General features: G+C 45.0%; 1 pseudogene; it reads left to right on the top strand.

Annotated features, from left to right (window-relative positions):
• The first annotated feature begins 8,504 nt into the window (after positions 1 to 8,504).
• LOC144492336 (RNA-binding protein 3 pseudogene) lies at positions 8,505 to 8,995 on the top strand (annotated as a pseudogene).
• Positions 8,996 to 11,663: the final 2,668 nt, after the last annotated feature.

The following is an 11,663-nucleotide window of genomic DNA, read 5'->3' as shown; positions in this document are numbered from 1 at the left end:
ATATTTTGCTTTCTGAATTAATTCTCCTCTAAGCTCTGAAATATATTTACCTTATGCAGTAGCACGAAGACGTGATCGCAAAATGAATTTTTCATTCCCTATCTCTGTCCCAGGATATTCAGATAGGGGTCACGGTGCTGGTTCTTCATGGGTTCAAACACCACTTCGAGACTTGAGCACATAATCCAGTCTGACATGCTGGTACAGTACTGAGGGAGTGCAGCACTGTCAGAAGTTCAGGCCAACAGGGAATGTTTCCTGATATGGAGGTCAGTGGGAAATTGTGCATTATCGCACAATGATGAGCTAATTAATTATGCATTTGGAAGTTTCTTGATGTTTTGTATGGTGGGGCTGGTTGGGTGGTTCGCCATCATATCTGGGTGCCATATTTAAAAGTTGCCCGCACATCACCTTACTCACCACTGAAAGAGAGGATCCACCGACTGGAAGATCCCGTACAGAAAACCCACGCAGTAGGTTATTCACCCAGCCACTGCTGCATGGAACTTTGGAACTGTGTCCCAGGGTATGGTCACTGCAGGCCTCCATCTTCGACTCAGATCTCCGCAGGCTGCCTCAGGCCTCCTTGCAGGTAAGTTCAACATGTGCACACCACGTTGGTCTGGACATGATATCCCGCTGGCGGTGTGGAAGACTAGTTGGGGACATTTCCAGTTGAGCCTTCATCTTCCTCCCATTAATGGAATGTAAATTGGTTTCACACTGGCTGCTGGAGAGAATAGTGACTCCGCCATAGAGAGTGGAAGTGCACATTCCTGCCATCATTTTATGCCAACATTAAACCTCCTGCCACATTGTTGACCACCACTCCCTTGCTACCATCACCCACCATTAAACCTGCCATGGAGAGGACTGGAGAATTTCACCACAGTCTTTAAATATAAAATATTATAATAAGGCCTCATCTTCCCTCTCGGGTGGATGTAAAAATAGAGCTGGAAGAGAAATTGTCCCACTTTGCTATCCAACATATGACCCTCAACCAACATTGCAACTGGATTATCTGATCATTTAATTCATTTGTGATTGTGAAATCTTAATGTACACAAATTTGATGTTGCATTTTTCCATGAAGTAACTACTCTTGTTTGCTTCGCAATTCTTTGACACATCCTGAGGTTATGAAGTGTGCTACACAGACTTGTTAATTTGTTTGTGATTTCACTCTATTTTGAAGAGTGGATCTAACACTTCAATTTCTTCACATTCACACTGCCGTCAAATGGCCTCTTCCGCATTTGAGGATACTTGGGTCCACCGTCAAGCATCTTTTTAACTAGATGGGAAATAAAGGGTGGATGCTCACAGTTCCATGTCGATGATTGCTGAGGCTCAAAGTCCATGGTAAAAGCTCAGAAAACTGGTTCTCTTCACCCTCCATCAGTACTGGATTGTTCAGAGCCAGTGGGCAGGTCTGACAATGGCTCCATTTTGTTTGGGACCAATGATTTTAGCTCTATCTCTAATAAATATTTACTTTCCAATCAAAATCCTTTGTAATACAAATAGGGAAATCAGACATTAATGTCACTGAGTTGGTAAGGGTGAATAATTTTTCAAGTGTGAATTAGCACAGCATGCTTCCCAGAAGATTACCCCACAACATTATTTGTTGGAATACAAATTAAGATTCCTTTCATAATTTGCTATGATTTGCCAAGTCTGTGTGAAGAGACAATAATGGGCACATTGCAATACCATGCAGGTCTCTCATTTTGAGCATTAGTTGCATACCAAATAAAAAGTAACATTAAAGGCATAAAGAGGCATAGCTTGTGGAATAACAGAGAGGAAAGGCACCAAAGGTTAGATGGAGACAGATTGTCTAAATGGACAGGATGGCTACTTAGAGCTGTTTATATTCCTCTATTGTGCTGGAGGTTTCATGAATTGAAGATTAATCCGTTTAGTATTCCTGTGTGAAATCTGGAGACAAAAGACAATCACAAGGACATTATTGATCAAACAGTGTGAAGGTGACTAATGGTGGGAGAATAGCGGGTGGGAATGTTGGGAATGAGAGGTCATATATTAGATCTCTCTGATTACAATGCAGCCAAAGTTGATATTCAGTGCCATTTTAGTTGGAGGAAGGGGAAGGGAGGGAATGGTTGCCCAGGGAGATTCTGGTGCAGCATTGACTGTTGCCTTATTCCTCAATAAGAATTGCAGGACTATGCAACAGAAAAGCTGACATGTTGTATATTATCCAAAATGTTTGAAAACAGCAACTAATGGGGTATTGGCTTAGATTTAGAAGCTGTTAGCTAACCGCACAAATAAATATTGTTTGAAACATCACTGACTGCTGTCTAAAGCTATTTGCAGCCTTATGAATTTTAGGTGAAAACTGTGTTCTGTTCTATTTTGAGATCTGGAAGCCAGTGGCCAATAGGTGCAGAACAGATGGTGAGTGAGGGAGCTGATGGCTGTCAGTGCTGAGGGAGTTCATAGAATCATAGAAGCATATAATCCTACAGTGCAGAAGGAGGCTTTCGGCCCATCGAGTCTGCACTGACCACAATCCCATTCAGGCCCTATCCCCATAACCAATGCATTTACCCTAGCTAGTCCCCCTGACGCTAAAGGGCAATTTAGCATGGCCAATCCACCTAACCCGCACATCTTTGGATTTTGGGAAGAAACTAGAGCACCCAGAGGAAACCCATGCAGACACAGGGAGAATGTGCAAACTGCACATAGACAGTGACCCAGGCCAGGAATTGAACCTGGGTCCTTGGCACTGTGAGACAGCAGTGCTAATCACTGTGTCACTGTGCCACCCCAGTTGATGGTTGAAGAGAGATGATGATTGGGAGAAGAAGATTCTGGTGGGGAGTGGAGCAGGCAGGTTGTGAGGACGGTGGAGGATAAGTGGTTATTTGGTAGATTGTTAGGTCTGGAGGAAACACACCTGCTTCTCCTGGCTCACAAGGGGTGCTCTAAAAGTATTTACCTCATGAATTCAACCTCCTTTCAGCTCTCAGATTTCCTGAGATCTGGGGAACCCAACCAATAGGAATTAAAAATAGCATGTCCATTAAAGTGAAGATGGGCAGCCTCACTATAATATCTAAACGAACAATTTGGTATCTGTGAATGGATTGGTTGCCCCCTCTGCCCCCTCCTCCACCCCCCGCTATCTCCAACAGAAATCATTCTCACTTCTGCTCCCTCAAATGAACTTAGGGTGGGGTTTTCCCAGTGAAGATGACCCCCAGTGGCGGCTTCTCCAGCATCAGGTTGGGTGAGACACACACAGCACTGTAGACCTCGGCGGGACTGGAAAATACAACCGGTGGCCAATGGTGAGCTGCCTCCATCGCCAGAAAACACACTGCTGGGGTCAGTGGGGGACTGGAAAATACCCCCGAGTCTCCAGAATGAATGATTCCAGCCTCCTGTTTCTGATCTTATTTATTTCAACCTGACCCCAAACCATCTGATCATGGAAAAAATGATTCCATCAAAAGCTGTTGTCGGGTCCTGTACGAGACACATAACAATGTCAGCCACTATATTCAGCTCTCACGATACAGGCTGGAGTGGAAAGAATCGCAGGAAGCTTTTGTGCTTAGCTTTGCCTTTCTTCCAAAGATCAAACAATTTCTTTGTAAGTGCAGCAGGTGTGTGACCTTGTGTGAATATGTGTTTCTCATCTCCTTTGGGCCCACACCCTGTCTACTTTTATCATCTAGTGGGTAACCCACTGTTTGCTCACTCCTTCTGTATACGTTTGGGAGAAGATCTACATGGCGACAACATTTCTCAATGCCCATTTGGCTGAAAACACAATCCATTTCTTAAATAATTTAGACTCATTTACACTTCACAGTAACTTTATTGCAGTGTTAATGTAAGTCTTACTTGTGACTAATAAATAAACTTAAACTTTAACTTTATTTGAAAGCTGCACATTTTAACTTCTCACCTTCTCCAAATAAGCTGAGTGTGGACTCTGGCATTAATATCCTACTGACACTTCCTCCTGCCTCAGTGAACAAGATCTTTCAACGCAAATTCTAACAGCTATAATAGATATGCCAGAAAAACGGCTTAAACAGGAAAGATTTTTTAAAAATGAAAACCTTTTTAAGAAGTATGGTTGTTATTGTTTGGGTAAAAGCCATTGGCCCGTTATTTTTCTGTTCTTAGAGATCACTTTGTACAAACCTTTCTTGCATTCATTTCCTCGGGTGTGCTGATAACCCAGGTGTAGTAGGTGGCCCCTTTAAGGAGCATACACCGGGATGGTCATGTGACCAATCACCCACCAGGGAATGAGTGTGGGGACCTTGGTACAGTGCGTGGGCTTTTGCAGCGAGAATAGATCATAGAGCTGTAAGTGTAAACGTCGTGAAAGTACTCCATATATTTATCTGTTTGTAAATAAACCGATATGTTTCATTACACTAACTGATGGTCACCAATCCTTGAAATTACTACATTGGCGATGAGGTAAATCAGAGCGACTTTATTTGCAGCAAGGAATTTGAAGAAAACGTCATTGCAAAACTGCAGAGTGAATCAGATTAATCCCAGCCTGAAAAAGAGGGAACAGGCATGCTTCTCATTAGGAAGCTAGAAGCCTTCAATGCAAGCATTGAGAACTAATTACAGTGTGTGAAATGGTTGGAGTATTTTTTCAGGGCAATGGAATAGTGGGGGGAGGACAAGAAAGTAATTTTACTCACTGTTTGTAGGGCAGGTGCTCCCAGATGCTCCCGGCATAAAGACATTTGCAGAGCTTGTTGAGCTTGCAAAGGGGCCTTACCACACTAAAGCCTCAGTAACACTGCAAAGATGTAAGTTCAACTCAATGGGAAGGGCCCCAGGGGAGATCATTACAGCCTTCATAGCAAGGTCAGCTTTAAATGACATGTTAAGAGATCGATTGGTATGAGATGTATGTAATGCAGCTATATAAAGGAAACTGTTGGCTGAGTCTGAGTTGACTTTTCACAAAGCGATGGAAATGTTGACAGAAATAGAGATAGCTGAGAAGGGCACCCAGGAGTTACAAAATGAGCAAAACAGTAAATAGGCCATCCCAAAGACAATGGACACTTTGGTCAAACATACTTGTTTACCAGACAAAGGGGAGCCTTAACCCCTTATTTGGGAGGGAGGTCTCTGATCTATGTGCCTCCAGCACCTACAGGCATGGCCGTTAAGTACACATGACGCGGAGATGCCGGCGTTGGACTGGGGTGAACACAGTAAGAGTTTTAACAACACCAGGTTAAAGTCCAACAGGTGTATTTGGTAGCAAATACCACCAGCTTTCGGAGCGCTGCTCCTTCGTCAGATGGAGTGGAAATGTGCTCTCAAACAGTGCACAGAGACACAAAATCAAGTTACAGAATACTGATTAGAATGCGAATCCCTACAACCAACCAGATCTTAAAGATACAGACAATGTGCATGGAGGGAGCATTAAGCACAGGTTAAAGAGATGTGTATTGTCTCCAGACAGGACAGCCTGTGAGATTCCGCAAGTCCAGGAGGCAAGCTGTGGGTGAACCTGCCTCTTACTGCGTTAAGTACACACCCAGAGATCGGTGTGGCAGCACCTGATTGGACTCTTATCGATCAGGGTGATCAAGCCTTGATCGATTGATTGACAAGAATCAGGAGACTGTCCAAAAGGACACAAAACCAAGGAGGGATAAAAGATGCTACACAACAGTAGAAGCTCTCTCTCTCTGACCCCACGAACGAGCTACAACAAAGGTGACCGTCGCCAGCAACAACCAGCACGAGGAGAGTGTGGTGATATAAACAGGGCCTAGTTTTAAGGCAGATAAAATTGGATATCCTAAATTAAAGAATTGGGCATATTAAAATCAAACACAGTCAAACCGCAGGCAGGCCAATTTTACAAATACACAAACATGCCTGGGCCTGACCCATCAACCACCCATCAAAGGTAGTTGCACTCTACTGATACTTAGCAGGAGATCATTGCACCTCATTGAAATGCACCGGCCTATTGTTAGAAGCCCAGATCGGGCCAGACTTTCTGTCACCGAAAGTTCCTGCAGTTACATGTAAGCAACAGCATGGAGATGGGAGTCCTTTGTCCATCTTGCAAATAAGGGCACGGGGTAAAACCTTGGAGTAAGTAAACTGGTCGAAAGTATCTGAGAATTAACAGGTACAACAAGAGCCACCACACCCAAGAAGGAAGGAAGACCTGAGCCAGAGTGCCAGACAAGATCAAAGGACCAGACTACGCAGAGGACTATAGAGACCAGTGCACAGAGAAAGGCCAATATCTGCTTGGATACTTGCCAGTCACGCAAAGTTAAGTCAAAGTCCAGTGTTGGACTTGAACTTTAGTATTTTCTGTACGATAACTTATTGGGTGGATGATTATTGATTGTGTTTTAAATAAATATTGGTAGTACTAACAAAAAGTCTACTCGCAATTCTTTGTCCATCGTATAAGAGTTAAAACAAACTGTGTGGCAGGCACAACAATTGGTGACTCGTGGGATATCGACAAGAAGTAACTTTGTTGCTCCGATATCGAATCCCACAGAATCTATATTGAACAATTATTTAAAACTCAGAGGCAATCGGTGTAAACTCCTTCTTGGACAAATAACTGCTTTTGGGAAATTGTTCATTGTGCATGTATTGTTACTAACAAGGAGGATAGGGTAAACTCCGTAGGTTTACATTAGAATCCGGAGGAATTAGGACTGGAACATAGCCCAAAGCCGTAACCCCAGTCCGATCAACTCCCTACCCCTTGTCGTTGAACATAGAATGGCGGGAAACAGCACAGCGACAGAGAAGTGTCCCATATGTCCCATAAAAATCAGAGAATATATTGAGAAGAAAGGGTGGACCCTATGGGCAGAATCTTGTGCCAATACTGAGACGGGATGGGATCCCTCGGGCAGAAGTATTGGGACGATCTGAGGAAAGTTCAGGGAAAACGGGCAGGCAAATGTGAGAAAGCGACTGCCATTGTGAGCTGCTTAGGACAGCTGCTGGGAACAGAAAAGGAATTAAACACAGTTGGTAAGGAACTGGAGGAATCGAAGCAGGCACAGGAGGAAAAGGAGGAGGAGATTATGAAACTAAAGGAACAACAGCAGGAGAGGATAGAGCAGATAAGAGCCGAAAAGAACAGAGAGGTAGATGAATTAAAGAGAACCAATCAGGCAAATTTATTACATCTGGGCAATTTTCAAACCCAGTATGAGAGAGCCTACCAAGACGCCCAGCACGCTGTCTTGGCCAAAGGTGAAGCCAAGCGGACGGTAGCACTATTGGAAGCTAAGTGCACCGATCTGCAGGCGGCAATAAAGGCGCTACATCAAGTCAGTAAAGACAGAGACAGGCAACCGCTGACCACTCCAAATGCCAGCGAGAAATCTCACGGCTGGAATCCCTATTATCGGTTCAAAACGGATTTATGTGAACCTTCGGGACAGGAGAGGAAGAGGAGATAGAGAATGCAGATTGCAGAGCATTGAAAGAGAATGCTAAACTGTACGTTATGCGAACCAAGGGTTGGGATCCACCACCATCTTTCCCGGGGGAAGTCATACCCCCAGATTCACCTCCAGGTCCGATGCACCCAGTGACGACTGAACGTCGGGTAGGAGAGTCTCAGGGCCCAGCTGTTACATACACGACCCCATTTATGGTGGCACAATTGGCCGAAATCACAAATAAAATCACAACCTTTGAGCCATTAGCTGACCCACACGGTTTCTTTGAGGAAGTTAGGCAGCAGAAGATAATGCATGGGCCAGATGAAAGGGAAGAAGTGAAGCTGATAGTCATGTGCTTAAGCAAGTCTGTACGGTCTGCCCTGCCAACCCCTCAAAATGTCGGGGAAGGAACCTTAAGCGAAATTAAGGAAGCGATATTGACGGCGGTAGGGTTTAATAAAGGGGATCCTGTAGATGGGTTAAATAAATGTAGACAAAGGAAAGGGGAACATCCGACTGCCTTTGCCAGTTGTTTATGGATCCACTTCACGGGAGTGTATGGGGAATTAGATCGGGCTAGATTAAATGAAGCCGATTCATCCAAATGGGCTCGGACATTAGTCTCGCACACCACAGAGGAAGGCAAGAAAACCTGTGCTAATTCTGACCCTGCAGAGACCACACACAATGAAGCATGGGTTCTCCGATGGTTAGCTCGAGTCTGGGAACAGGAAGTTCAGGGACCCCCAATGTTATGGTCAGATAGAGAAGCGAGAATGCTTCCGATGGAGAGACGAGGGTAAAGGGGCTCCCCAACACCAGAGAGGTACTGCTCCACCTTACACAGCAGCCCCGGGGAGAGATAGAGGGACATGTTTTAATTGCGGGCAGCCAGGACACTTTGCCCGAGATTGTAGAAGACCCCTACTACCCTATACACGGTCCCCGAGACAAGCAGGACCACCGGCTCCACCAGTTAGGCCAGTTCCTAGAGCTTCACACACTCACGTGCGCAGCAATCTTGCCATCATGACTAAAGCAGGAAAGTTGTTTGTCGGCCGCCTGAATTTCAACACAGACGAGCAGTTCCTGGAAGAGGTTTTCTCCAAGTACGGGCAGATCTCTGAGGTGAAAGTGATTAAAGACAAAGACACCATGGCGTCCCGCGATTTCAGCTTCATCACTTTTGAAAACCCAGAGGACGTCAGGGACGTGCTGCAGGCGATGAATGGAAAATCCCTCGATGGGCGCCAGATCCGGGTGGGTCATACCGAGAAAAGGGCTGGAGGCGGCCGTGGGTATTGTCGAGGTGACTATAGCGGCGGCTACAGTAATAGTGGCCGCAGGAGAGGAGCAGAGGTGGCTATTGGGATAGTGACAGGAAAGGCGGCTATAATGGCGGAGGCTGGTATGATACGGGAGACCGGGATAGCTATTCAGGTAGGTACAAGGGCCAAGGTGGATACTACTATGATGGTGGTGGTGGTTACGGAGGCTGTTCATACAGAGACTATGACTGACAAAGCAAGAGAAGCATTTCTGCCAGATTCAGGATCAACCTCCCACCTTGTTCCTAAAATGGCTCCTGGAACCACAGAAAGCATTATCTGATGAAATTTGATTTGCCTGTTATGTTAAAATGCTAGAAAACCATTTTCACCATGGTTGTGGATAGTCTGGAGGGATGTCAGAAGTTACAGAGGGACATAGATAGGATGCAAGACTGGGCGGACAAGTGGCAGATGGACTTCAACCCAGATAAATGCATCGTGGTCCATTTTGGTAGGTCAAATGGGATGAAGGAGTACAATATAAAGGGAAAGACTCTTAGTACTGTAGAGGATCAGAAGGACCTTGGTGTCCGGGTCCATAGGACTCTAAAATCGGCCCCACAGGTGGAGGAGGTGGTTAAGAAGGCGTATGGTGTGCTGGCCTTTATCAATCGAGGGATTGAGTTTAGGAGTCCGGGGCTAATGATGCAGCTATATAAGACCCTCGTCAGACCCCAGAAGTACTGTGCTCATTTCTGGTCGCCTCATTACAGGAAGGAAGTGGAAAAGATTGAAAGGGTGCAGAGGTGATTTACAAGGATGTTACCTGGATTGAGTGGCATGCCTTATGAGGATAGTCTGAGGGAGCTCGGTCTTTTCTCCTTGGAGAGACGAAGGATGAGAGGAGACCTAATAGAGGTGTATAAGATGTTGAGAGGCATAGATCGGGTGGAATCTCAGAGGCTTTTTCCCAGGGTGGAAATGTCTGCTACGAGAGGACACAGGTTTAAGGTGCTGGGGGGTAGGTACAGGGGAGATGTTAGGGGTAAGTTTTTCACACAGAGGGTGGTGGGCGAGTGGAATCGGCTGCTGTCAGTGGTGGTGGAGGCGAACTCAATAGGGTCTTTTAAGAGACCCCTGGATGAGTACATGGAGCTTAATAGGATGGAGGGTTATAGGTAGGTCTAGAAGGTCGGGATGTGTTCGGCACAACTTGTGGGCCGAAGGGCCTGTTTGTGCTGTAGTTTTTCTATGTTCTATGTTCTAATCTTGTAATCCAATTGTTGACTCGGTTAACTTGGTTATGAGATTTGAACATTTCATTTTTTAAAAATAAGCCATGTGGCTTTTAATGAATTTAAATGTCTTCACTTGGAAAATTAGCATGGAATGTCTGTGGCGGGATTGAGGCTGCAAGTTGAATATTGCCAGCAATGTACCCAATTACTTTTGAGTCATTTTCCTTGCCACAGCAAACTTTTCCTGTAACTGATTACAAGATTCTTTGAAAGCAAATTGATGGTCTTTTGTTTTAAAGCTCATTTCTTGAAAACTGTATACTGATTTTCAAAAATCAAAAGTCATTTGTTATACTTTCATCAGCTGGCATGGTCCTTTGAACAGAATGTTGCCACTTGGGAATCAAATCTTTTGCCAATGGATTATCTGAATATAATGCAGCTTCAGAAAAAGAAAATGGGGGGGTGGAGGGGGGGGAGCGGCATGGACAGTTTAAATACATGTATATACATCAGATATTAGATGCGATAACAACAGAAATTACATTGATCTCCTCAGGACAACGACGGACAACAACAGACATGCAACCTACGATCTACCTCATCGGATTCATCATCAGGATAAACACGCAGGACACCCCAAGCAAGATGAACTTTTCGTATCCCGGCTACTTGTGGTTTGACACAACGATAAGACGTGGGGTCCGGCCTCGAATCACGGTCTCCTATAATTCATTCGCAGAATGTTTACAAAGAACCCGCCGGATTGCACTTTGCACTAATGGACAGTTGAAAATCTTAATATCGGAACGTACCTTGGGCTCGCGATTGTAATGTTTTTTTGAATGTTTGGTTGTTTGTAATTGGCTTATTGGAATTAATTTGGTTTAGAATGTGTGGTTATTTGTAATTCATGGTTAACAGCAGAATATTTGTTGTCTGTAGCTTCTGGAATGTAAATATGTTGTAGGGATGTATTATTACTGTGCATGCTAATGCTTGGGCCTTGCTTGACTGTTGAGTGATTGGGGAATTCCTGGCAGATACTGGTCCTGAGTTTGTGATCCATCACGTTTCGCGTTCAGGATCGAAGGGGGGACTGTGGCCAAACGGGCCACTTAAAATGGCGATTTATAAAGCACTCTGGGACAATTGGGCAAGAACTAAAACAGCAGGCTGCAGCTTAAGAGACAGAGATACACAGGCTGCAGCTCAGATGACTGAATACACAGGAAATAGGCCATCGCAAAGACAATGGACACTCTCTGGTCAAACATACTTGTTTACCAGACAAAGGGGAGCCTTGACCCCTTATTTGGGAGGGAGGTCTCTGATCTACGTGCCTCCAGCACCTACAGACATGGCCATTAGGTACATACCCAGACATCGATGTGACAGCACCTGATTGGACTTTTATCGATCGAGGTGATCAAGCCCTGATTGATTGATTGACAAGAATCAGGAGACTGTCCAAAAGGACACAAAACCAAGGAGGGATAAAAGATGCTGCACAACAGAAGAAGCTCTCTCTCTCTCTCTGACCCCATGAACGAGCTATGACAACGGTGACCGTCGCCAGCAATGACCAGCACGAGGAGAGCCACCACACCCGAGAAGGAAGGAAGACCAGACTCAGAGTGCCAGACCAGACCAAAGGACCAGACTATGCAGAAGACTAC

This window comes from Mustelus asterias, chromosome 4, assembly GCF_964213995.1.
Source record: "Mustelus asterias chromosome 4, sMusAst1.hap1.1, whole genome shotgun sequence".
Classification (NCBI taxonomy): Eukaryota; Metazoa; Chordata; class Chondrichthyes; order Carcharhiniformes; family Triakidae; genus Mustelus; species Mustelus asterias.
The sequence above is the reverse complement of the archived record's forward strand: the minus strand, read 5'-3'. Positions and strand labels throughout refer to the sequence as shown.